This window comes from Balearica regulorum, chromosome 11, assembly GCF_011004875.1.
Source record: "Balearica regulorum gibbericeps isolate bBalReg1 chromosome 11, bBalReg1.pri, whole genome shotgun sequence".
Classification (NCBI taxonomy): Eukaryota; Metazoa; Chordata; class Aves; order Gruiformes; family Gruidae; genus Balearica; species Balearica regulorum.
This window is the reverse complement of record NC_046194.1, coordinates 17,704,244-17,731,883: the sequence shown is the minus strand read 5'-3', so window position 1 is coordinate 17,731,883 and position 27,640 is coordinate 17,704,244.

Sequence of the window (27,640 nt, the reverse complement as noted above, 5' to 3'; positions counted from 1 at the left end):
TTTTCTTTGTAATGTCAAAGTACCATGCATTTATTTGGTTTGACCTCATTAAGAAATATATGAAAGCCTTCTGGAGTCACTCTAATTTTAAGCTAGTAAGGAACTGCAAAAAGAGATTCCTGCATCTCTGAAAACTTTAAAATCTTCTATTGGATGTTGTCATCAAAGCAAAATTAGAATCTCTGAACAGTATTATACATTTTTCCATCTTTATTTCTCTTTGTATTCACATTCACAGTAGTAAATGCACAATGATGTTATACCCCTGTCTTCAGCTGATAATGAACAATCCACTAGATAGATATATAGCTGTCACTTTGCTTCTAGGATCCATGACATATATTGAAAGGACATTACAGGGTTTCAGAAATGTGAGTTTGATATATGTAAATATTTTTAAAGTTTTACTGACAATGGAAATTCATTCTGTGAGCTACACATCACTAGACTGATGTCAGAGAGCACGATATTAACTTTCAGTCATTTTGGCATACTGTTCTCCTAGTAATGTAGCAAAGAACTTGGTAAGCATATAGCAGTTTCTAATTTAATTTACAACAGGTCCTTTGACACAACAGCAAACTGAGCACATCCCAGTTAAAAATAGTGTATGGAAGTTTATTTCCCAGTTACTTTGGTGACATACAGGAATACTAAAGAATGTGTTTCCTGTTTCTGCTCTGGAATAGATGTATCAATAAATTTCAGTAGAAATTTTTGGGAAGAAACTCAAAAATCACATATCCATGTGTGTTGGGTTTATGTGGCAAGGTTTGGGTAGCGGAGGGGGCTACAGGGGTGGCTTCTGTGAGAAGCTGCTAGAAGCTGCCCCTGTGTCTGACAGAGCCAATGCCAGCCGGCTCCAAGACGGACCCGCCGCTGGCCAAGGCCAAGCCAATCAGCGCCTCTGTGATAACATATTTAAGAAGGAAAAAAACAGCTAGAGAGAGCTTTTGCAGCTGGAGAGAGGAGTGAGAAGATGTAAGAAACTCTGCAGACACCAAGGTCAGTGAAGAAGGAGGGGGAGGAGGTGCTCCAGGCGCCGGAGCAAGATTCCCCTGTAGCCCGTGGTGAAGACCATGGTGAAGCAGGCTGTCCCCCTGCAGCCCATGGAGGGAGGATGAGGGGGTGTAGAGATTCCACCTGCAGCCCGTGGAGGACCCCACGCCGGAGCAGGTGGAGACACCTGAAGGAGGCTGTGGCCCCGTGGGAAGCCCATGCTGGAGCAAGCTCCTGGCAGGACCTGTGGATCCGTGGAGAGAGGAGCCCACGCCAGAGCAGGTTTGCTGGCAGGACTTGTGACCCCGTGGGGGACCCCAAGCTGGAGCAGTCTGCTCCTGAAGGTCTGCACCCCGTGGGAGAGACCACGCTGGAGCAGTTTGTGAAGGACTGCAGCCCGTGGGAGGGACCCCATATTGGAGCAGGGGAACGATGAGAGGAGTCCTCCCCCTGAGGATGAAGAAGCAGCAGAAACACCGTGTGATGAACTGACCGTAACCCCCATTGCCCGTCCACCTGTGCCGCTGAGGGGGGCGGAGGTTGAAGCCAGGAATGAAGTTGAGCCCGGGAAGATGGGAGGGGTGGGGGGAGGTGCTTTAAGATTTGATTTTATTTCTCATTCCTCTAATCTGTTTTACTTAGTAATAAATAAGATTAATTCCCTCTCTAAGTTCGGTCTGGTTTGCTCGTGACAATAATTAGTGAGTGATCTCTCCCTGTCCTTATCTCGACCCACAAGCTTTTTGTTATACTGTTTCTCCCCTGTCTAGAGAAGGAGGGGAGTGATAGAGCAGCTCTGGTGGGCACCTGGCCTCCAGCCTGGGTCAACCCACCACACCATGATCTACTCTAAGATTTGTTACAAACGCCAAGTCCTCACTTATTAACCTTTATATCACAGTGTATCTTGGTATTCTTCTCTGATGTAATCCTGTCAGTTGTGCAAATTTGATTGACTTTATCTTCAAGTGGCAGTTATATCAAAATTCACTAATTTCATCATCAAAAATAAAAGTCAGTAATTTCACTCAGTCTTTGCATTTTTCAAAATCACACTGACCAATTACATGGCAGTGCTTTGTCTAGTGCTGATTATAAATTTGTTCCTCCATTATGCAAAGTGGATCATACAATAGTCATCAGTCACAGACTTTCCTGCTCCCCAAACCTCTCTCTCCTGAAGTGTTAGGCAATTACCCTCCTATCAAGCTTGCATTGTCTGACAGTAAAGCACAACTTCCACTAGGAAAAAGTGATAAAAACATCATTGCCTGGACCAGATTCACAACTCTTGGTAAATTACCACAAAGACTGAATAACTGTAAACCAGAAGTGGAGCTGCTCTTTCCAGCTCCCACAGTGCTGCAGGACAACAGCACACTCCACGGCTCAGAGTGAAGCAGTAAGAATAAGAAAGTTTTTCCTCCTCAAGTACCATCAACCTCATGGGAAGAGCACTGAAATGCACAATGAAAACAGCTCTGTTTTACACCAAGAATTGCACTTACAAAATCCTAACATAAAATTGAAGCTTTAGTAAGACAGGGATGTGTTATGTGTACTTTAAAATCGCCATTCGGGAAACTGAGCCCAGCGCAAAATAGAGTCTGAGTTTCAGTGAGTTCTTTGGCAAAAATGCAGTAAATTTGAGCTAGGACCTAAACCCATTAGTGGTCTAGTTTCACATACACTTAGATTTTAGGCTGTAAATGTCACGCAGCTCATGCAGTCATTACTCATCCCTATGCACAATACATACATACAGAGGCAGAATTAATGTGGTTGCTGACTTACAGGAAAGAGCTCTTATGAACACCTATCCTGAACATTAATATTGATAAAAGTATCATTAATAATATGGAATAGCAGTGTAAATTGGTTTCAATATACATAAGAACCTCTCAAACTTTTTTCCTACAGCTGGGGTAGAACCTCTGCTGACATTTATATAAATTCAATTATTATTTTTTAAAAATCTTGGTGATTTTTCTTGCCTCTGTACTTGAAGAGTCCAGATAAACAGGGACTGAATGCTGAAATGCTTTGAGAAAAGCAATTGACATAAGATTTCCAGCCACAGGTTGAAGAATGAAAAAGGTTGGAGCACTAGATTAGCATCCAGAAGCTAATTCCCTGCCTGCGTACGTAAACACAGCTCCACTGGGCAGAGAATTTGCCCCCCAGTCCTGTGATTGCTGATCCGAACTGAATCCATTCTCCTACAGCCTACTGCAGAAATTGCCTGACAGTACCTCACTGTTGCTTTTGCAAGCTCACAGCTAAAAGTGAGATAAAAGACCACACCAGAAGCCTTCACATTCCAGTTTATCTTCACAGCCAAAGCTGCACTTTTAGCTACTACCTCTATCTGCCATGTCACATCCTCTCCCACAATCCTTGCATATTAGCTGCCCTTTAAATGACTCATCCACTTCTCCATCTGGAAAGAACATCTCCTTCATCGTATTCTTTTGAGGAGGGCTAATAAAACCGCCTGAGTCATCACCATTTTTCACATGGTCTGGTCTTAATGTTTCAATACGCCAGTTTAGACAATATCCACTTGGAGGAGTTCTTTGCTCAGCAGCAGGAAAGAAAATAACTTGACTCCTTAATGAAAACCTCAAAAACATCCCAACTACTAAAGGGTAATGAGACATGGCCCTGATTGATTGCCTAATAACCTTTATCTAGATACTAATGAATGTAATAAATTGTGGGATTTACGGGTAGCCCCTGCTCAGAGACCATCTTTTAAAGCACCTACTTGGAGAACACTAACTTGTGACGTGACTTCCAGCTTCAGTTTCACTGGGAAAAAAAGGTCTGTGTAATGTGTAGATTTGAACTGACAATCAATCAGCTGAGATGTTAAAGTGAAACAGTCTAGGGGAATAAATTAGCATTAAGTAAAGTTTGAGTGTTATTGGGGAAAAAAACACCTGCCTTTAAAAGTTCAGGCATACTCTGGAGGTCACAAGGGCCAGCCTGAATAGTAATGTGATTTTATCATTATGGTTATTTATTACAATATTTGATAATTCATTAGTATCTTAAAAACAACTCCCAGCAGAAAATCTTTCTAGCATGTCAGAACTGATTGTGACATTTGCAAAAAAAAAAACTCAAAGCAACTTGGGACATTAAACCCTAGCTCCAAAAGTTACAATTTCTTCAATCCAGATTTCTAAAGGTATTTACACATCTTTCATGTAAATCAATGTTCTGGCCATAAGACTTTATGTCAGAAGTGCTTTCCATATCACTTAGACTTCCTAGATTTGAAAAGTAGGACTTTCAGACTCGTTAATTTTTGTTTGCCATTTAAACTCCTACACCTTACACTCTTGTTCTAAAAGAAGAACCTGCTTTAGCAGGGGGGTTGGACTAGATGTTCTCCAGGGGTCCCTTCCAACCTCTATCATTCTGTGATTCTGTGGAATTCTGTAAGAGATCTGGGAAAAAAGCAGAGTAACTGATACAGGAGCTGTTATTTGGATTGCCAGTTCTCATATTTGAGAGCAGAAACTGCATCCTTACCATTTTTTGTGTTACTCAGCATCTCCAGGTCTGTTTTGTTTCTCCACTTCTTTGGGGCAGGAGCTTGTGGCCAGTTTTTAAGGGGCTTTTATAAGCTAGGGGCAACTCCTACATACAGCCTGATCTATGCATTCCTCCAGTTCAGGTAATACAGTCAAATCTCAGTGTCAAATTGCAGCTGATCATCACACATGTGCCAGGAATGCACAATGTGTTCCGGCCCTTTCCCCTCCAGCCCAAGGACACTGGCCATGCCAGAGGAGCACCTGGCAGCTCCCTCAGGCAATGGGCTCTGCTCCAGTCTCATTAAGAAAGCCAGTGGGTAGGATGAATCCAGCAGGACAAAACTGGGTCTAAAATGCTCGGGGGTAGACTGATGGTAGCAGAGCATCTCAGTGAGACAGAGCACAGCCCGTAGCTCTTGACGTGATGTACTAAGAGCAAGCGTTACCCCATGATTGCTGTGAATAGATTCTCTGTATTTGGGGAAGAGTTTTAACTGTTAACTAAAAGAAACCAGAAAACACTTTCAGGATGTTCATTGCAAAAAACATTTTTTTTTTCTTGCTCTTTACAAACCTGAGACAAGTTCTAAGAAAAGACTCAAGATCTCATATGAAGGGAAGAACAGTAACATCAATAAAGTTTATTTACAGCAGCACTTATGAATCATCAGTGCCTCATGCTCATTTTGATTGTGCAAATATTAATAGCCTTTTACTTCATTTTATGCTAGCATTGCTTGCCACCCAAAATCAATGTCAGTACAAATGAACAATGTACAAGAGAGAGTTTCCAATATCATCTCCATTTTAATATTGCAATGTTGGTTTTCCAACTTTGAGAAAGATTCAGTATAAATCAGTAGTATCTTTGTGGCAATATCAATACCCATGATTATAAATATTCATAGAAACAGTAAGAGAAAGAGCTTTACTTTTCCAAAGACAACTGATTCTCTTGTAGAATTTACTAATCTGTACTATAGACCATCTAGTTTTTATTCTTTGAGAGAGAACATTTAACTCTTACCAGGTGATGGTCTCTCCATTCCCCCTGTGTTAGGAAGAACAGTGTTTCAGATGCTTTGGGTTGTGTTAACAAACAATGTCTGCTCAAGACTGCAGAGAAAGCCGCAATTGCTCTGTAGCGATGATTTATGAGCAAAGCGCAGTCATGCAGTCCCCCCAGAAAGCATCCCTTGATATGCAGCAGACTGATGGTCTTTTAGAAACACCTCTTCTTGTACTCTGGCTTTCCTAGTCCCTAAAGAACTTAACCTACAACTAATCCTGGGTTCAAATGCTGCCACTGCAACATTACAGTATCTGCTGCATGAAAATAACAGATGCACCTCCAAGACAGGTCTCACAGGTGTAGCTGGGACTGGCAAAATGTAAGAAACCCCAAAGCTAGCTAGTATCAGCAAAGTTACGGAGGAGACCTTGCTTAGGAAGGCAAAGCTCATTTATCACTTCTTTTAGCAAGCTGTACCCAAAGGTACAATTTTTTCCAATTTTCTTTTTCTTTTGAAACCTTAAATAACAAATAATCTTTGCAAGCCCTGTAAAGTATGAAAATGTTTCCAAGAAGGAATCCAAGATACTGGTCTGAGTGAATAACATTATTATTTTTCAAAATCGCACATTAACAGCTATTTCCAGAATTGGAAACCTCGGGGTTTTGAGAGGTTTATTTTCTGGAGGCATGCATAATATGTAAGTTAAACAAATATAAAAATTATTAAAAAAAAAACTTAGATGTAAAAATAGAACTCAGGTTCAATTAATTTTTAAGATGCAAATACTGTCCTCTCAGAACTATATAATTCCAAACTGCAAAATCATCTTGTTTATATTTTTCTCACTATGCAGAGGAGGGAGGAATAAGAAACAAATTTTGCATTTTATGGCATCTAAATGCATGCTCCTCCCCCTAAACACAGAGTATAAACATAAATGTACCACACGCTATGGCTTTAATTATATTATAGCTCTGTCAAACAGAGCTTCAAAATAGCGACACTAACTACCAGAATGTGCTCTAAATCATCACGTAATCCTACCAGCATAAATACTATCTCCTTCATCTTCACTCACCCTGTTTGTTAATCTTGTCCGCTATACTCGAACTATATTCTACAATATCACTTTCCAAGCTGAGGAGTTTGCCTTTTGATACTTTCTATAAATTCACTGACAATGAAAACATAAAAAGGCATCATATTAACTAATTAGATGTCCAATCAACTTTTAGCAAAGGACACAATAAATTTATTTTCATGTTACTGCTAAATATCAGGCAAACAAAACCACTAAAATTCTCTGCATTTCTATTAATTAATGCTTTCTGTGAATGAAAGGAGTTAAAGGAAGATATCCTGGTTTACATATTAAACTGAGGTTCAGTCTTCCTGCCTTATCATATCTCAAATGAGTGATTTAACCTTAACAGCAACCATTAAGTATTAGAGAAGCATTACTGCAACAAGGGAGATACACATGGGTGCCACCAGTTCAGCGACAGCATGTGCCCTGTATAAATAATAGGCTCAGAGCTAGATTCATCAAAGGAAGACTAGGAAGATGTCTTGAAAGGGAGAGAGGGAAAATGAATTCGATGAATCATGTAAGTGGCAGCCTACATCTTGAGGGAACAGTTCTACATACTGTAATTATGAAGGCGTTACATGCAGTTTCATCAGGAAATGTTGAAGAGGAAAAAAGAGCTTAGAAACAGCACGTTGGTTGGTACTCCACCTGGGTGGTTCCAATTCAGGGCCCATGAACACTTCCAAACCAGGCTGGGACAGACCCTAGCAAGACGAAGTTCAACAGTCTCTTCTGCAAGGCATCATCTGGGAGAAGGAAGGAAATACAGGACTGCAGATGCACTTTCTAAGGGTCATTATCTTGCCACAAAGCTCCTGTTGATCACAGGTAAAAACTGCAGCAGCCAGTCCCTCAGACAGGCCAGACCTTTGTGTAATTTAGGGGAATTCTATTGCAGCTTCTTTCCAACTCAAGTGCAGAGGACAGTAAAGCATTTGCATTTACAGAATAAAACCCACTGAAATAATTTAGAGAACTTACGTCATGCAATATTTGTGGAAAATATAGTACTAGGCCAGTTAATAGTGATGCTGGCTGGACACATGCTCATCTCTTTTCTCTCTTTCAAGGGTGGCAGGGCCAGGGAAGAAGAGCCGCTCTCTGCCATCCAACCCACAGGACTGATTCCTTCATCACCCAGACTGGCTACCAAAGCCCACCACCACCTCCTTTTCAGCAGGCCCAGGCTTCCTTCTAGTGTAAATGCATGTGTACAGCACGTGGGGAGCACAGTCTCTACATTCACAGCCAGGTCCCACCTGGAGCCAGGATCTAAAATTCATTCACAGATCCCTCCAGTTTAGAAGTATCCTGTGACTACTCACACTGATCAAGTTATTTGGAAGCTCAAGAGCCACTGAAAGACAGATGCAATACTATCACTAATTGTGTCATATGAACAGCAAACTACACAGTGAATCCCCACTACAGCTTTCATAGCTGATAATTTATAAGCAACTCACAGACTGAGTTGTAATTACATATGGCATTCACTGAATAATTTCAAATTAATGAATGTGTTCACGAGTGTTTAAAGCCCTTTCACAGATCATTCATACACAGAAAGGGCTTCAGAAGCACCACAAGAACTTTTGGGAAATAGGCTGTCACTGTAAGTGGGGCTTATAGTTTAAATTCTTATTGATGCTTTGCTAAATTAAGAGAAGGAAATTTTCTCATCCAGATTTAGATTATACACTGGGTTGGATTAACAGAGGGTATAAATGAAACTCATGCTATTGAAATCAATAAAAGGACACCACGTTAGATATGTTTAGCATCTAGATCACTGGTGTGACAATCCTAGGTAGAGTCACAGCTCTACAGGGGAAGAGATTTACAATATCCTCCCTCCACAAAACCCTGCTTAAGCAGCAGCAACTATTCTGAGAAACTACATTCCATTTCGCCCTAACGCTTTCAGACATCAGAGCTGAAAATGAGTTGGGACAAAACTGATTACCAATGAAGTCTAAATAGTATTGTAGGAACAGCCTTTGGCCTTGCAGCCATCTTAGATTCTTTACTGGAGTAGAAAATTAAATTCATGAGATATATCACAACATTGTGTCACTACCAAGCCATTTCATCCTGCTACTTGGCTGGGAGACTATGCCCCATGTTGTTAGATAAGCCCTTGGTTAAAGAAATTCAATAATACATAGTTTCTGGAATTGATCATGACGAAGTGCTACACAAGGAGCTAAACAAGAAAAACTAAAGTAGCTGCAGCTAGTGCCAAGACAGGAAACAGAAGCTCCTTTGCCCTTATACTTCCTTCTCTCCTCCAGCTATCCATGGGAAAGTAAGAACAATTCAAGGTCTTAAAAAACTCTGAAGCACTTTCAAAGCTCTTCCAGGTGTTTCCAGAGGCCAGTTCTTCAAATTGTGAAGCAGAGGTAGGCAGGATTAGAAAGGATCTTCTAGATAATTAATTTCCTGACTGTGAAGGAACAATAAAAGTGCTTGCAAATTCATAGATCATGAGACATCAGCAAGTTTTTTTTTAAAAATCACAAGACAGGTAATGGAATGACCTACATTTTTAATCTAACTTCTTCACATTCATCTCAGAAAATTCCCATGCAAGAAATTTTAAGGCTCTGCCCAGTTTTTAATTGCTGATAGTTCATGCTAGCCTGTACTGTACACTTGGAAGTTTGACAGATCATAGAGATCGTCCACAGCAGCTTTAATTTTTAAACTATAATTTTTTCTCTTTAATGTAAACATCCACTTCTAGTGCAAAATAAAAGAACTGTACAATATAGCTGACCTCGTTTTTACTAAACTTCAGTAGAATGACTATCTGGTCTTTGAGCTGACATTGATTTGAACTAAAAAACATGTGGATTTATAATATCTGGACTTAAAGGTGATTGATTGTTTATTGGCACTGCCACACAGATGCCAGTGGACTGCCAGGAGGAGAATACATTATCTTGTAAACAACATAATAGAAAAATATTTTTCAAAAATATAGAAGACTGTAGTTAGGATATATTAGGGATATTTGGTGAACTTATTGCTGAGTAAAATGGGCAAGCTTAACAAAATATGATTAAAAACTAAATATTCTGTCATGTGTTCAATTTTGTCACCTAAAACTGATTTAGCCAATACTTCTAAATGAATCATTTTGCCTTTCTTCACTTTTAATGTACTTTATACATAAGAATACTTTGCCCCAGGTTTCATAGGAATCACAAGCTGATCCATTGCTATCCCAGATGTCTACAAAGGGCTGACAGAATTCCTGATTCAAATTGGAGTATATTGCCAGATCTGGCCTAAGTTTACCTTACAAGGAGATCCATGAGAACTGCAGTACAAATCAGTGATAGGAAAAGTAAATGGCAAATGAAATTCCATTTATCACCACTTCTAAAAATAATCACGAAAGAAAAGTCCCAGGAGATAGTGAGCATTTTTGCTTGCTTTCTTTAATTTTTCTTTTAAGCTGTTAATCCATCCCAGACTAGAAGATGATATTCAAGCCCTCCAAAAAACCCACAAAGCATACAAGATGACAGCACTGTTCCAACTGAGCTGAAATTTTTGCCTAGAAGAGGTAAACCAGGGGCAGCAGCACACCAGGCTGACCTGATCATGCAGATGGGGTGGCTGTTGCCCTCTTCCTGCCACATGACACAGAGCCAGCACCTAGCTAGGAACACTACAAAGGTGATGGAAGAGGGTCACATCCGTGCTTCCTTCAGAAATCTGCTCCTGAGGCTCAACAGAAATGTTTCCAAGGCCTGGTGAGGCTTAAATATTAGAAAGCAATTTGGATATATCTACAAATAACCACTGACCTGTGGGCTGGAGAGCCAGGTCCTTTTAGGATGAGAGCCCAAGCACCACGTGCAAATAGCGTGCTGCCAGTCGGTAACCTTTCAATATCACAGAAACAACCAAGAGGAAACAAGCAGTTATCTTTTCCACTGAAAGTTCTCCTGCAAACTGTAATTTCAATATGAAAAAAACCATATTTTTGGAAGCCAGGAAGAAGGCAGAAAACCTATTACACGGATGCCATGATAACTACTCTCCAGTCATTTGGTAAACACATTCCCGAGAACACTTGTCATCATCATTTTCCTTTTCACTTTACTGATCTTACAGTGTGCAGTAAAAGAAACACCTGTGAAAACAAATGCAAGAGTGATTGCACATTCAGTCAGAGAAAGTTACATTTTGCTATCCTGCAAAATCAACAATGATGAAAATTTAAAGCAGGAGGTCAATGAATGACAGCCACTGCTGTTTGATTGGCAGAGCAGCGATCTGTGTCAATTGGCAGACACCAAGAGGTGACCACATCCTACAAATTTACCATGTAGTTTGGCAAGTTTGATGGTTTTCTTGACTTCACATTCCTTGAAAACATGCCCTGAATCCACCTTCACACATTTTTCTGTGCAAATTTACAGATCTGTGTACTCTCAATCCTCTTCAAGTCACCTCTTAGGGACAATTTGTTGGTGATGGTAAGGGGATGGCTTTGTAACATCCCTCAACCTTTGCATATGGATGGACACGTGAGTACAGTGACCAACTAGTCCTCAGTCCATGCTCTTAAGTGAGCCCTTGATGTGTCATGAATGAAGATATGGAGAAAGAAAACATGATACCTTTAGCTTCATATGGCACCCCTCATCTTGGGAACTGAAAGCATTGGATCATACTGGCAAAATCCTATCCCAGAGATGCAGAAATTAATCAAAGGAAGAAAGTAATTTTGTGAAGGTTATGACCAATTCTATGATGTCTTCCTAGATTAAATGACAGTATTTGTGCAAACCCTGAATCTAAATCCTACCCTCTTCTTGGACTAAATCATGGCTACATACAAAACTTCTTGTGTTTTAACAGAAAGACAAAGACAAAAGTTGAGCAGCATCTAAATGTTCTTTTAAGTAAGAAAGTCTGTGCATAGACATTGTGTCTGTTCCTTCATCCTTGAATTTTTTACACCTATAAAGCAAGTCCTTTCCAAGTCTTTTTGCTTTGCATTAGCTGAATTTAATTGTAAGTGCTAACTGAGAAGTCTCAGAGTCTCTCAGCTCATTAGTGAAACATGCACCAAAAGAGTTAAGTAGGCAACTGACATTTTATCATTTTGTACCTTTAAGCTTATTTTAATGAGAACAGATCCATTTTTTTAGTAAATTCATAAATAACTTTCCTCATAATGAATTGCCTCTCCATGAAATTTTAAGATGGATTTGAATTTGCCAGGAGAAGGATGATTTCCTTTGTAATTAACTAATGTATCAAAAGAGATCATTTATAATATCTGTGGTCAATGTCAGTCAAAACAGTTACAGGGCAGCATGGTTGGGCATGACTAATGAGCACATGATGGAATCAAAACTGACAGACAGAATAGTCATAAATCTTTAATTTGCACCCTGAATTTCACATTTGAAATGGACAGTTTGTATCAAAGTGATATGATTTGTGGACAAGCTACAAGCTTGAAGTCAATGTCAAATCAGAAACATGGCTAGCTGTTCCTCTCTTCAGAAAGTGGCTGGAGAACTGAGCACCGATTCTCATAGTCTCCTTGGATACCCATGTGAACAGAAAGGCACCAGGACCTATTCCACCTCCATCAGCAGATTTTCTAAAATGTTATGTTTCTCATGAGTGCCCCTGAAAATGGAAGTATTGATTACATAATATACTAAAGCAATGGGTGCTCTATAAATACTTAAGATCGATAGCATTCTTATCCTGCTTATCCTGGACAACAACAGTCTACATCTCCACTCTAAATATTGACTCCTCTCTTGTCTTAGCTCCTCTGCCTAACTCAATTTGTTCCATCCTAGCAACTTTCTTACTCAGTCTCCATATAACTACTCTCAGAATAAGGCTGCTCAAGCATCTGTCACTTATCCTTATGAAAGTCCTAGCAACTCTTTTCAGCATCTCCCAATCTTTCTATGAATTGTTATAAACAGATTATGTTGTCTCTTGGAAAAGGAACATTACAGTGTTCACTCACCTCTCTTTAGTTTGAGGATGCTTTGTTTAAACCTGTGGTCAGTGCTCTAGAGAAAGTCAGCCTGAAAGACCACATCTGCCTTTATGATGTTTCAGTATGAAATGGTCTTAATCATGCCATAGCATGGATGGGATGACTGCACAATCGTGGAGCAACACCTATGTCACATGGCCAGATAATGCTCAGAGGAGAAAAAGGGGGTGTAAATCTCACTCTCCTCCTCAAATATCACTGTTTTTTAAAAGTTATGGCTATTAGACTATGCATATATTCATTATCAAGCAGCACAGAATAATAGCAGATCTATAGAGCAAAAAGATGCTCAGGTCCTGATATCTATGATATGCCTATTACAGGGTGTTTCTCCCACTTCAGACTAGTTGCAGTCTGGTCCCACGGACTGAAAGCCCATTTGCACTTGGAGTACTTGAGTTGCATTCCCAGAGTATGTCTTCTAGTTTTGTTTCATCCAGAAGGAATCCACTTCACATGCTTTGAGACTGCTCTCTGATGCTAACCAAAGTACACATAGAGGGATCACAAGAAGACTAGCTCCAAAACATGTTCCTGATCCCAACTAAACCCACTAATGTTGGCACACCACACACATCTGTCTCTTAACCAAAGATGCCATTAAAAGAGGAAGATGGGCCCGATCTCACCTTATTACACAGCGCATCACTGAACTCAGTGAATGCCAAAAGGTTCAAGAGCTGTCTCCAGTGTTAACATGCTTGCTTGAACACAGTAAGACATGCCATACACAGGATAATTCCTTTGTCCAACCAACAGAGGCAAGGCACACTGCTGTGTTCATCCAGGCTCTGACCAGCAGTTGCATCTCCACAGCTGGGCATAAAGTCATGCTGTGTCATTCCTGGCTGCCCAGAGGGCTGCAGACACAGCATTAGGGAAAGCATAATGGTCATAACAGGTGGAGTCACACATAATGGTAGGAAAAAAAGGTGACAAATACAGCCTCATGTTGAAATCAGATTAAATAACTTTTATAGGCCCAATTACTCACATGAGTTAGGTCTGCCTGAGCAAGCTCTATTGCACTGATATGGTTTCTAACAGCACAGAAGAGGATTATAAATTAATACAAATGTAAAAAGTCTCCACATCAATTCTTTATAGTTTTGCTTCTAATACTTCTTACGCCTCATCCAACCTGTCCACTCGATCCTGTTTTTACAGAGTCTTGGCAGAATGCAACCTTATTATCACAGTCAATATTGCTATTAATAACAAAGTGTGGCACACTGTCCAGAGCTGAGTAATGTCTTTCTGGCACAAAAGTTGTTTCTAGGACCACACGGTGCTAGGCCTAGCCTACACGCAGCTATAGAAGCTGGACAGAGCTCTTCGGAGGTTTACGCACCATATGGAATGAACAAAAATTAACCAGGAAGCACATGAAGGGGCTAGGAATACTGCCAGTATTTAGAGAAGGCATTCCCTCAAGTTTGGGGCATGCAGCAAATAAAGGAGAATGCTTTTTGAATCAAGGCCTTTTATATTATACAGCAAGGGCTCATTTTGGCTCTGCTTGCCTTAGAGGTAAAATTTTGGTTATCAGCTGCCACTTTGTGTTTAGAAAGCAATCGTTCAAACATGATTTCTACACAGGGATCACAAAGCTCACCCAACATGAGGGTTAAATAAGGTCTCTGATACAAGAATTCCACTTTGTCAATGTCAAGAGACCACCTTTAATATTAAAGCAAGGATTTACTCCCAATGACAGCAGCTTGTGTACATGGCAACATGCCATATTTATGAAGCTCTTTTACAAATATCCTCAATGGTTCCAAGCTGGGAGCAACCTAATAGAAATGTATTCTACAATCTACATGCTAAATAATCCTTCTGAAGGTCATGTTTTTCCACCTCATTGTGTTTGAGTCAGTTCCTGGTAGATGGCCATATTTTCTGAGACACAGTGCCACAGAGTGAAATAAGGGGAACATTTTGGCCTATACTCAGAATATTTTTGCTTTTAGGGGTTTAAATGCTTTAACAGCTGCTTGGAGTCTCGCATAGGACAAGTAATAATGAGAGTTGTAAGGAAAACACAAAAAAGAAAAATACAACCAGATATATTTGCTGCATTACTCTTTAGTAGAAGACTTTTTTTACCTACTGTTTTTGGTAATGTGAAGACTAGTTCAGCACCAAGGAATTCAGCAACATTTTTTAAAGGAAAGATGTATACCTGCTCTTTTTTATTTCGTCTTTATGAGCCTGGTGAGAGACAAAGAGGAAGAAAGGATTTTAAGTTCTTGTACTTAACATTCATTTCAGGACACTATTTAAAACATTCTGTACTTCAAAATCAAATACATGTCAACTTCAGTTTAAGATACCAGATTTTCATTTGCAATGTCTGTATTTCTCACTGTAGATCTTTATTATCTATTTACTATTGTCTCCAAAAGTATGTGATACATTGTGTGGAAGACCAAAAAGACACACCAATTTATTTTTTTGTTTGTTTTTTTTGTCTTTTCAGTTCTAAATAAAACAATATGCTACATTAAGGCCAATTCAAAACCTCTGTTAGTCAATAAATATTCTGTATTTATAACTTGGATCAAATAAAACTATTTGCAAATCATGCTGAATTAACTGAATTTTTTAGTCTAAAACTAGAAGTTCTCTATTTTTTTTAAATAAAAATATTATTTCTAATAGTTTCAAAAGATAGTATTTCTTTTATTGTGTGTCAAAATTAAGCCTACATTTCATTCTAGGGGTTTTTTTCTATTAACAATTTTTTCTGTATTTCAATCATTTTGCAAGCCAAAATATCAGTTGCTCATATAGCTCAGGGTACATCCAATCCTACACAAACCCAAAAGAAAAATGTCATACTTGCCATAAGAGATAATGTCTTCTCACAGAACCATAACTACACATGCATATGACACTGTGATCGCTAAATCTAATACAGTCCAATTTAATAAATTCAGACAGTAATTAATGCCATTTGCTTCCCTCTCCGCTGAACAATTCATCAAACTCCACATTAGAAAATGTGCTTTCAGAATCACAGAAATGTTGGTTGGATGGGACCTCTGGAGGTCCACTTGTCCGTGTTGGGAGTACCTGATACACTCACTCTCTTTAAATAATATCTGAATTAAATAATACCTGAACTCAACTGCCTGTTGAATATCATACCACACAACATGTAAATGGTGACCAAAACTGGGCCACAAGTAATTGCACTAAAAGTTCTTCGGCTAAATTTAGTCAAACCACACTTTTCTCTATGATGTACCTAACGCTCCATTTGCCAAATTTCTCTACCAATTTGTCTACATATTTTTTAAATCCTGACAATACTTTTTTTTGCAGTGCTATAGATGATTGTCACTGCATTAATTGACATATTACTGCCCCTTAACCCAGCACAGGAGAGGCATATCTGCGAAATCCACTCACACAAAGAAAAGGAGAGACCAAATGACCTGACATGCTCTCTCCACCTCTAGGTCCCATGATTAAATCCTACCCCACCAGCAAACTGGTGACCTTCACTGAACAGCAGACTGCTCATCACAATGAGGTGAACCACAGTGCCCAACAGTTTCTGGTCTATTTTAGAGACAACGGTGAGCACAATGAATGTAGGTTGCTACAGAAAGCTATTAGAGAAACACTGCAGTGAATGCAAACCTCAAGAGATGCGTTTGTCTCACTACAGAATAGCTATTCTGAAGGTACTTTTGCATATCTGTCCATTTTCCAGCTGTGATTGAGGTATCACCACAATATATGTAGATGTACCCAGGTCAGTTCTAACATAGCTAACTCAGGTAACAACGCCAGCGAGGATGTCACCAAGCAATTAATGGATTTCAGTACCAGGGTCCCTGGCATGTTTTGTGTGGTTCATACCAAAGCATGGTCTTCCCTACTGTGGGGAACCCATGGCATCTCAATGAAAGCTACCTCAGGTTTGCCACCTAGAAGTACGCAGACATGCATGCCTTCTCCCTGCAGTGTAAGTAAACACAGTTTGGGTTCACGATCAGTTCCTACAGATTTGTCAAACCTTCACAGCACATCAAAGTCGTGCAGGACTCAACCACAGTACACTGTTCTCACTGATCACAAGCTGCTGGTAAGATACAGGAATCTACTAGGCCATGTTATATGGGAGACTGGACTAGGTGAAAAGTAGGGTCTCAGCTGACCTCCAAATCCACAAATCTATTACTTTAAGTAATAGATAAGTTAATAATAAACTCATAATTCTGATACTTTTTGGGCAGTTCCAAAGGTTATTATCCCTTTGCCATCTATGATTCATTTTGCCTCTTAATTCAATAATCTATTTTTAAAATCCAACAAAAAGCTCTGCAATCATGAGCACCACAGGTAGACTACATTTTGAGAAGACAACTACAACCTGTTATTGCTCTTAAATTTCCTACTTTTTCATTTCAAGAACTATCATAAACATTTTAGAGAAAAATGCCACCTAAAATCCATAAACAAATAATGAGATTTTGCACTTATCTCCAAAGTAATTTTGCAATTGTATTGCTAAGCTCTTTAATTGTAATTGATTATGTCCAATTTTCCCTGAGAATGTAATCCTAGGATTCAGCTCAGTTACTTTATTCTGACTGACCTTGACACGAGATGCAACACTTGTTGTTGAAATTGAACAAAATTGTTTCCCTCTTTTGAATGTTTTGAAAGATTAAGTGTGAAATTACAGATTGAGTATCAACCAGAGTAATACCAAGGTCATACAAGTTAAATCAGTTACATCTGAGCACTCAGAACATAATCGGGGAGCAGACGCATTAAAGGCTTTTACCGTGTTTTCTTTAATCCATAAAGCACTTGACTTTTCTGAAGAAATGGAGAACAGCACAGGGAAAGGAACACCAGCTCCGCAAAGCTGTTAAGGAAATTCACTAGCCACAAACTGCCAAATACCTATGCCATAGATTAAAAGCTAGTTAAAGAAAGTTGGCATCTATTATGCCCAAACTGCCAGTTTTAATTTCTAAAAAAAAAAAAAAAAATTATCACTTAGCAACAGCCTGAGAAACAGCAAGAGTCAAAACCAGCATTCCCAAGGCAAACTCTAGCTTTCATACGCAGGTAAGAACGTTAGAGTAGGGCACAGGGAAACCGGTGCATTTGGATTAACACACCGGGAGAAATAACCTTCACTGCAACACAGACATACCCAAGTAGCCTGAAAACTTAACTATTTGTACCAGAGAAGCAATCTAACCACAGCAGCACAGAGCTGAGTGCAGGCTGCTGTTTGGCTCTGCCTTGTCAGACCATAAAGCCAAAAGCTCTCGGGACAGGAGGCAGGTGGACAGTGCATAACATAAGGAAGTCCTTACACTGTTACAAACCCTTTCTTGGATTTGATACTCCTGCATGTCAAAAACTTCTTTTTCCTAGTACAACTGACACCATATTCATCTCTGTTTCCTTGCATGTTGAGTAAATCAAGATTAAGACCACCTATGAATCCACAACAGATGCTGTGTACATCCAAAATCCTGTCCCCACACGTCTTTAAGCCTCATTGACAAAGCATAGAGGTACAAAATAAAGAATTCTCCAAAGGGTCACCTCTGTCATTCACCTTACTCAAACATTAACTCCTGCCTCCTTTGCAGGTTTCCTGCAGGCTGCTGTCATGCTTTGTTTTGGGGAACTTTTAGAGAAGTCAGCAGCAGGACTAGAGAGGCTTCCCAGCTGCCATGACAACTACTTTACAAGCCACATTTTTAGTCAGAGGAGCACGTGCCATCTTTTGAGAGAAATCTAACCCAGCTGCACCTTGACTTTTCTTTTTCCGCAAAAATAATTAGTGTCTAGTAATACAGGGGGGTGAGGCTCAAGGGCAAGCATGGCCACCCCTCTCATGCAGCTCTTGGCAGGACGGTCCCCTGTGTCCCCTGAGCTTTCCCTCTGCCTTCAGTAAGGCTTAGTTGAATCCCCATGTCACTCACCAAGCTAACAAATTCAAAATGCTATATGTTCAGACTATACAACATAACACAATGCAGAGATGTGCTTTGATCTCAAATAAAGCTTCTGCATTCTCTGGATCAATAAAATCAATACTAAATAGAATAACTATATGCATATCAAGTTTTATATTTTATATATTTTACACAGATCAAGAATTTCCTGCTAGGTTTGTTCTCACTTCTGACATTTTCTTCTTTCTCCCATCAAAGCTATAACGCAAAGCTCTTTGGCTACTAACCCTGATGCCAAAGAACATAAAGCTGGAAAACTCCTTGAGCTACAAATCAAAATCATTTGGTAAGGAATGGTAATCCTTCTCAAAGGCAATACAAATAGAGCATAGTGCTCTCAAATTCTTCAAGTTTCTGTGGTTCTTTCAGCAAAGTCTTCTCACATTTAATTTCCACTACAGAACTTCTTGTAGCACACATTTCCAACAGCATACCTTCTGTCATTGGCAAACATCATTACATTTTTGTAAATAAATCCTTAGATTCAGTCTCATGTCCTTAAAATACTTCAGTTGAAGCAATCTTATTCTGTAAAACACAGTGTAGGATGTACTTTCAGAAAAATCAAAGACCAGCAATATCTGCAGTTGATAAAACAATAAATGCCTGGTTTTGCATATCACCCAGCTGATAAGAGAGATATCAAGAGAGATAATTCCCAGCCACTGGCAGTTCCCGAGGTGCACACTGTCTTCATGTATCTGTTCTCACATCTGTTCGTCCATGGCAGTTACCAATAAACTCTGGAGTCCTTGGGCCCTTGTTTACATCAATGCAACCTCATTGACTTAGCACCAACAGAAGAATTCAGTACAAAATTTGGCATATACTAAGTTCAGCTGTACTTTCAGTGCCAGGTAAGCCTGTTTGTCTATTACAAATAGCTAACATGCAGAAAGTGAACCAGGATTTTTCTTTTCATATGTACTCTCCAGGTAGGTCAATTACTTAAAATACACATGAAGGGTAATATTGAAAAGTGTTTATTATATAATATAGCATCTACAGCATATTGTGAAATTCAAAAAAGTTTTTTAAAATAGTGTAAAAATCTGGAAATTCATACTTACATATGCGCACATGGTTGGTTTTACATAACACATTTTTTTATTAAAAGTAAATACAGTATTTTTTAAAAGGGATATTTCTTCATTTTTATAAACTCCCAGTAACTCTTTATTGGCATGTTCCTATGTTAGAGTTTATGAATTACTAGTAATTTCATTCTTGATCTCTTTAATTCACCAGGAGAACTATTCAACTTCTGTAAAGACACTTTGACTCCATCTTATGTAAAGTAGTTTCTGTTTACTGTTTGGTGGGTTTTATTTCATATCATTTATACTCTAATTAGATTTTCTTCCCCTTTTGAATAGGGCTTATGAATTCTGCACAAGGACCATGGGCAGCTGTGAAAACCCCCTTAAGATAGACATGGGTTAATTACAATTATGGACAGGTGAACAAGTATCAGCTAATTTTCACCCTACATCATGTTTGCTGAGAATTCGGATCTTACCAATTTGCCTTGTGCCTATGAAGTATTAGGGAAAACAGGACCAGAAAGCTGGAAAGCTAAACGTGAAAGAAAGCATTCATGAAAGAATAATAAACCACACACCATGATCTGTCCTGCTTCTGGCTTACTACTTTGCAAGAGTAAGAAGCAGCAGACTGTCCATAATTAGAAAAACTGTCCATGGGTAATCCATGGAGCAAGGCAACTACTTGTATTGGCAGTCGGTGGACTTCTTTTTTGCCTCAACTTTTAACTCTCTCCTCCTCCCTTCAGAGCACAACAGACTTTTAGGAAGTGCTATTTCCTTACTACTGTATCATTTTCTGATATTTAACAAAAGAATCAATACACGCTACATATTCTCTAGATTACCATTCTTTTAAGAAAAGGATCCCCACTAAAAAAACTTATACTGGTAGATCACATACTGGACTTCCTTCCTCCCTAAACACTAGCTTTTAACTCTGGCAAAACTTAAATTCCAGAAGGAAAAAAAGATCTTTCTTTCCCAGGCTGCCCTATAGCAAAGAAACCAGAAGCATTGAAACTCCTTCACTACAACTGTCTGCCTTGTTTGTTCTACATCACTGTGGTGTGTTAAATAAGTGAACTTCCATTAAGCTGGCTTAATATGAGTGTAACAGCTGAAATCAATGATATTAATTCCTGATTTCTAACAGGTAGCAGCCAGAGGGAAATTAACCTTGTAGCTGAGAACTCAAATGGAAATCTGATTTCCAAAACTTTACACTTGATGGACTGCCTTGGGGGCAAAACTTAGGTGGGTAAATCTACAGCGTTTCCATTGCAAATTTCCATTGACTTTAGCAGTAGTGCACACAAAACATATGCATAGAAATTAATCATGAATACAGAAGTTGTAAATTAAACTCCCTCAGAGGTTTTATTAGACAAACCAGTGAATTATTTTCACAGTATTCTTCAATAAAGCTGTAATTAGGAGTATATATTCCAAGAGATTTCCGATGAAACACCAGATAATCCTACAACATGAACGCTAGCTGTTCCAAAAGGTGGCAAGTACAATTTTTTTTTTCAGTAAAATCCTTTGCTAACTCCAAAAACTTTTTACCATCCAGTATATTCCAGATCAGTTGTGTTGGTATGGATGACTACAGAGAACTAGAAGGTAAGAAATCAACAAGATTAGTGAAACCTTCACCCTGGTTTATGGTCATTTAGTGAAAGGAACTGCTGCAATTCTTCTCTTTTACTGGTTTTCACATTTATAGATGAGTATGGCAGTTTTTCACATAAAAGGAATGTTCTTTTATGAAAGAATGAATAAAAGGACCTTTTCCTTCATAGCTGGAAAAAAGGATTTGGAGGGTTTGGAATACTGGAAGAAACCATTTTTCCCTGACAGCCAGTCTTTGAAACAGCCAGCTCTTAGAGGGACAGTTGTTGCATCCAGTAGTGAAACAGGCATACCACGATGAACTATTTCACTCAAATGAAAACTCTTCAAAGTACTACCTGTTATATTTCTAATAAAGACTATAGTTCCTTTAATTTGAAAGATGCTGCAGTGGGGTTTATTTCCAAGTGAAATTCTTTCAGCTAAGTATTTAGTGCAGATTTAGCAACATCAAGATGTGACAGATTTAATTTTTTTAAGCAACTTAGCAAAATTATTTACAACTGAGAATAAATTTGAACATTTCCTTTCAATGGTTTCTCATCCAAATTCAATATTTTTAATTCAAAACAAATTTTATCTGAAATGTTCAAAATTAAAGTGCAATATTTTCTTTTGCAATGCACTCCTTTTATCAAATATCAATCTATATTGCTTTTTGATAAAATCGAGAAGAAACATTTCAACTTGACAGTATCCACATTTTAAATATTGAATGTTTTGGGGTTTAGTTCAACTCAAAATTGCGATTTCCCTACTTTGATGAATTACTGGTGACTAGAAGAGCTCAAGCAGTCATCAGCCAAGTAACTCAAAAGAGAAATCCGACAACACTATCTGTTGTCACTAAGAACAACAGTATATGCTAAAATGCTTGGATGAATAAAATTTGTTCTTAAATGCTTTCCTAACTCTAGACTTTAAAAGTAAAATCATAACTAAAATAAATAAGACAACTTTTTCCTCTAGTCTGTACTGCATTGGACAGTTAAACTACAAGCATTAATTACTTCTCTGATATTGTAAACATGAACATACAGAGAATAATTTACTAGCCCCTACCATACGAAATAGCAGCAACTATTTTTATACTTCAACAAAAATATTCCACATTGAAATAAAAGATCAAAGGTATTTTAAACACTTTTTAAAAAATAAATAGAGGTTAAAGAACTGCATCACTCTGAATGGCACACATTAACATCGTATTGGCCTTCAGTGCATTTATTGTTAATGGCATTAGACAATGACACTAACGTAACCAGGCATGGCAGGCTGAGCTCACTCTAGAGACTGAAAAAATTGTAATTGGGAGTATAGATTTTCAGCAATACACATTCTCGGTGTGAGAAGCCAACTGCATGCTCCATCACACTGACCTTTAGGAAAGGAAAGATTTGGAAGGCTTATGGGAAAAGTCCTGGGTCTGGTATTTAACTCCTCTAAACACATTCTTGTTAAGCCATAACGACCTTAAATAAATTCATGGTGGGACTCCCTCGTTTATAGTACTGCTTCTTCATTTCATTTGCCTTGTTTTCATCTCTGTTATCATTCAGTGCTCTACTCTGAATATCTGAATAATGACAGATCTCTCTGCTGAGACACGAGCAGGCAGCGACAGCAGCAGGGAAGCCCAGTGTTTGTCACCTGCCTGCGTGCTCATACAGGTACTTCACACAGCAGCAGAGAGGTAACATCCCTGCCACCTGGGTGAGCACACAGCTCTGCAGCACAGTCTGTCACCTAAACATGGGGCAAAGAAAGGGCACAGAAAAGATAACTGCCTGTGTGCATCCCCTCGCTCCACTCAAGAAGCATTACACTTACAACAAACTTCATGGGCACAAATACTCTCAAGGAATGCCTACGAATTCCTGCCAGTATTAAAGAGCTGGAAAAAAAAAAATCTCACAGGGGCTTCATAGTTGGGATTGCACACAACAGGATTATAAAGGGGTCCAGAGCTCTGCAAAGCCTCACAGGTATGCTAAGCGTAGGCTCTTGTCTTGGTGGTTTGTGGCTTAACACCATCTGAAACATTACCTCTACTTTGTTTCTTCCCTCATTCTACACTTTGGGATAAGGCAGCAGAACTTCTGAGAGCGCTTGCCTGAATGTTGAAAAATCATCCCCTTCATCAGGCTGTTCCTTCCTGGGGCTCAAGGGCCTCAAGAAAGGCACATATCGAAAGAGATACTGTTGCTTTGCTTTTTTCCTACCAGTCTTCTCTGATTTTTTCTTTTTCATGGCCTTCAGTAGCATAACCTTGAAGAGTCTCTTCATCTTTAAGAAGATTAAAAATATTTTTCACACCCAGTAAGCAAGATGTGACTCCATGCTATGTGTACTTAATGGAAGAAATATGCTTTACATGCTTCATTAAGTTATTTGTGAAATTGCATTAGTGCCATTCCATTAGTATACCTCTTTCAGCTACATCTGTGGCCTGGTTTTGACAGGCAAATTACTAGTTTCATAAGTCTATTTTGAGTTAGTAATGATCTTCTAATACATTGAAAAATATCCATCTTAATAGCACTTGGAAAAGAAAATAATAATAATGTATTTTTCAATATAAAGGGAGCAAAATTATCTGCCGTGGGGCAAAATAATTATCAGATTTCTTAAAACAAGAAATTATGGGTTATTTTGGATATTTCATTAAAATTACAACCTTATGCAATACAGGAACATTAGTCTTGAAATAAGATGTCATAGTGAAGTCAATATTGATTAGAAGAAGTGAAAGGAAAGCGTTTACTGCATTAAGATCTTTCAAGACACCTGGAAAATATTAAAACAATAGAAATGACGTTATGGTGACTATGCACTAGATTGTGAGAAAATGTTAATACCTTTTTATTCTGCACAGTAAGAATTCCTTTAAGAGAAGTGAAACATTGCTGATCCTGATGTGGGCACCAATAAAAAGCTGAGATTTAACACAATAGTAATTATTTTTTACTTTCTAACCACCATTTCATACTGAGATCCTGTTTTAAAATCATACCAAGATAGATGTCTAAGGTGCAAGATGCTATTTTCCACCATCCTTCTAAGATTAATGATAACATACTGTTTGTGTTCAGTTAGCTCTTCACATAAGATCAAGGTCTCATTATGTTAAGCATCATAAATATAAACAGAAGTTATAGCCTCTGGCCTGGAGAACTTACAGTCAAAGAATTTGGAGTGTACTTATCTACACTGTGCTCATCTGCTGTGCTGGTGGAGAAGTAACCATGTACAGTACGTATTTCAGAATTGTTATTAAATAGGCACCATGTGGCAACAACCTGCCAGGGGGAATGGGGGCGGGAAACATGATGAGGGCAGTTGGCATTTAATGTTCCTTTTGATAGCTCTTTATCATCTGAAAGGACAGGTTTAAATGAAGAACTAAATATCTACATTTATCCTTTCCTTGTCTAAGCTATTGACTATTCCTGTCCTTTCTTCTGCCTGGCTGCTGACCTTCAAAACAAATGAGGGACCTTGTGACAGGTTTTAATTCAGTTATATTAGGTGTGTTAAGATACTGAGTAGGTAGTAGCTGTTTCAACTAGACTAACAAAGATTACCTGAAGGGGAAAAGAAGCATTGAAATTAATAATCATTGGAGTCGGTAAAGCTCATGGTTGTATAATAATTATGTATGCCATAAAAACAGTTTAGAAGCAGAAATATGCATGTCTCAATTTCTTGAGGGTCTTCTGATGTTAAAGGAATATATATTGAGTGAAAAACATACTAGAGGTAAGAGTATCAATGACTGAAACAACATGAAGAATTACAGCATCACTTGAAGGCAGCTGTCTCCAAACATTTTGATTTTACTCCAAAAGGAAAGAATCTTGGCAGGATTCTGTCAATGACAAAAATACACCAAATTGGATGGCTTGTTTAGAGCACTAAATAGTAAAGTAGGGCAATTAGCCAGTCTGCAATTAAAATTGAATAGTAAAGAGTTCAGCCTTGTTTCACAGCTTCTCTGGACACATTAGTGCTGCCCTTCAATGCGTAGAAGTACATGAAGTTGAAAAGCCCTTCAAGTTATCGGCTCGCAACTCTAACTCCTCACTTATTAAATCTTGTTGTTCATCATAGAAGACTGTAAGATGTCTCACATTGATGAAGGAATATAAATAGTATTGTTAAGCTGAGCATATAGCGCATCTGTATTTAAAAACTTCTCATTCATTTTATCTCAAAATATGACAGCTAGGACATCTGTATTTGGTATCATGGGGTTTCCAAACTCTGAAGCAAATCAGGCTGATTTACAATCTTGCACCACTACCACAAGAATTTTCAGCTTTTGATTGTCTTCCTTTGAGATATGTGGTACATATATGCATAATAAAAACCAAGCAGCTTGTTTGCACATGTCCCTGTAGTACAAAATCTCTCTGTCCTTTACAATTCTTGCTGTTAACAGACACATACTGTGCTTCAGCCTTTGCTAGGAGCACTGTACCCCAAGCACGATGAGAGAAGCCCTACCGTAACACTAGGAGTTCTGAATTACTGCCATTCTCTACGTTTACACCTTGAACATTTTGTAACCTTTCAATATCTCACTTACTCTGGACTGATTATCACTTCTACTCACAAAATTAAAGACAGACATCTGAAATGGCATATATCAAATGCCTCACTTATTTACAGGTATGAACCATACCCAAAGATTCATGCAGCTTGAGCAGCTTTAAGGGACTGCAGCTAAAATCAAGGGTGATGCCACTAAGAATTTTCTCACATAAAGCCATATGTCAGGTTCATTAGTATATTTGCCTCTGCCATTTACAAGTACAACTTTAAATTGCACTCTTCCTACCTTCACAGATTTTAGCGAATATTGGCACAGGAGAGCGTCTGGCCCCAATTACAGCTCACAAAAGTCAAAGCTACAAGACTCATAAACATCTAGGACAAAGGAACCACAGGAAAAGAAAAGTACAATTCAAGAAAGCCTGGAAATAAGGACTATTAACAGCTACAGACCCGTGGGACTAGGAGAACAGCATACATGGGTAGACAACAGTGCCCTACATTCACAAAAAGGTTACAGAGAGCACCAGCAGGCCATGAATCACACTCACAAATAGAAGGGCTGCTCCACAAATAAGCAGGTTTGGGTTGTTTTGGGGTTTTTTAAACTTTGTGATAAAAATGTTGGGTTTGCTCTTCTTCTATTGAACCCAAATGCACTAAATGTTGTCTCATTAACACAGAAGCACAGGCCAAACTTGACTGCTTTCATATAGAATGTAAAAAATTCACTATTCAAATAAGACACTGATTTACAGACTGCATTTAAACTTTCATTCTCCTCTTGAATTCTAAAGACACAGCAACTCTATGAAAACTGTTCATTTTTAATATAGGATAATGTGAAGATCCTGCCAGCATTGTTTATTCTGCATGGAGGAGTGTCTAAGTCTATGCGTGTCTGTAAAACATTTTTAGCAGATAAAAGGCTCACTACTGCTGCTAACTCTTTATTCCATGTTTAAAAAAAACCCACGCAGGTTAAGCAAGCCTTACTCAGATCGCATCATGCTTAGGTTGCAAAGACACAAAAAGACACGTGAAGACAAATAAAGAGTTAAGCCTTGGCTAGGCAGTGGACGTGCCCCACAACAGTGACGCTGCTTCCTTGCCTCCATCTTCTGCAACTCTGAACTACTCCTGATGTAACAACCATGAACAGCCTTCTAAAAAGCCTGCCTAAGGACATTAGGATCTGAAGCATGATTTTTTGACAGTACTAAACTTTAAAATAGAGTGGTTTTAAGTTTTGTGGATTGTTTTTCCCCTTTAAAGATGGAAGCAGACTGGTGTCAGAGGAGCAGGAATTACTGAAACCACTGATAATGTACAGTATATTTTAATGTTCCAGCTCCAGTCAGGTACTAGAATAATTATGTGTATTTACAGAAGCACTTTTAGGGACCAGAGGTTTGGCTTTTGGCATATGTGATCAAAGTAATTCTATAAAGAGGTGCTAAGGCCAGAAATTCTTGACCTTTGTATTTGTGAAAGTTGTTGGTTCAATAAAGGTCAAGATGTGTGACAAAATTCAAGCCTGTCTGAGCCAATTAATGACAAATAACCAGACCATTAAAAATCTCATTTATGCTGAGCAGTCAAGTGGGTTATGTGAGGGCAGTCTGTACCTTAGATAGCCTACACACTCAGTTACAGGCTTGCAATAGAATAATAAAGGACAAAAGGCAGCAGAATGAGAGAATACTTAAAGTT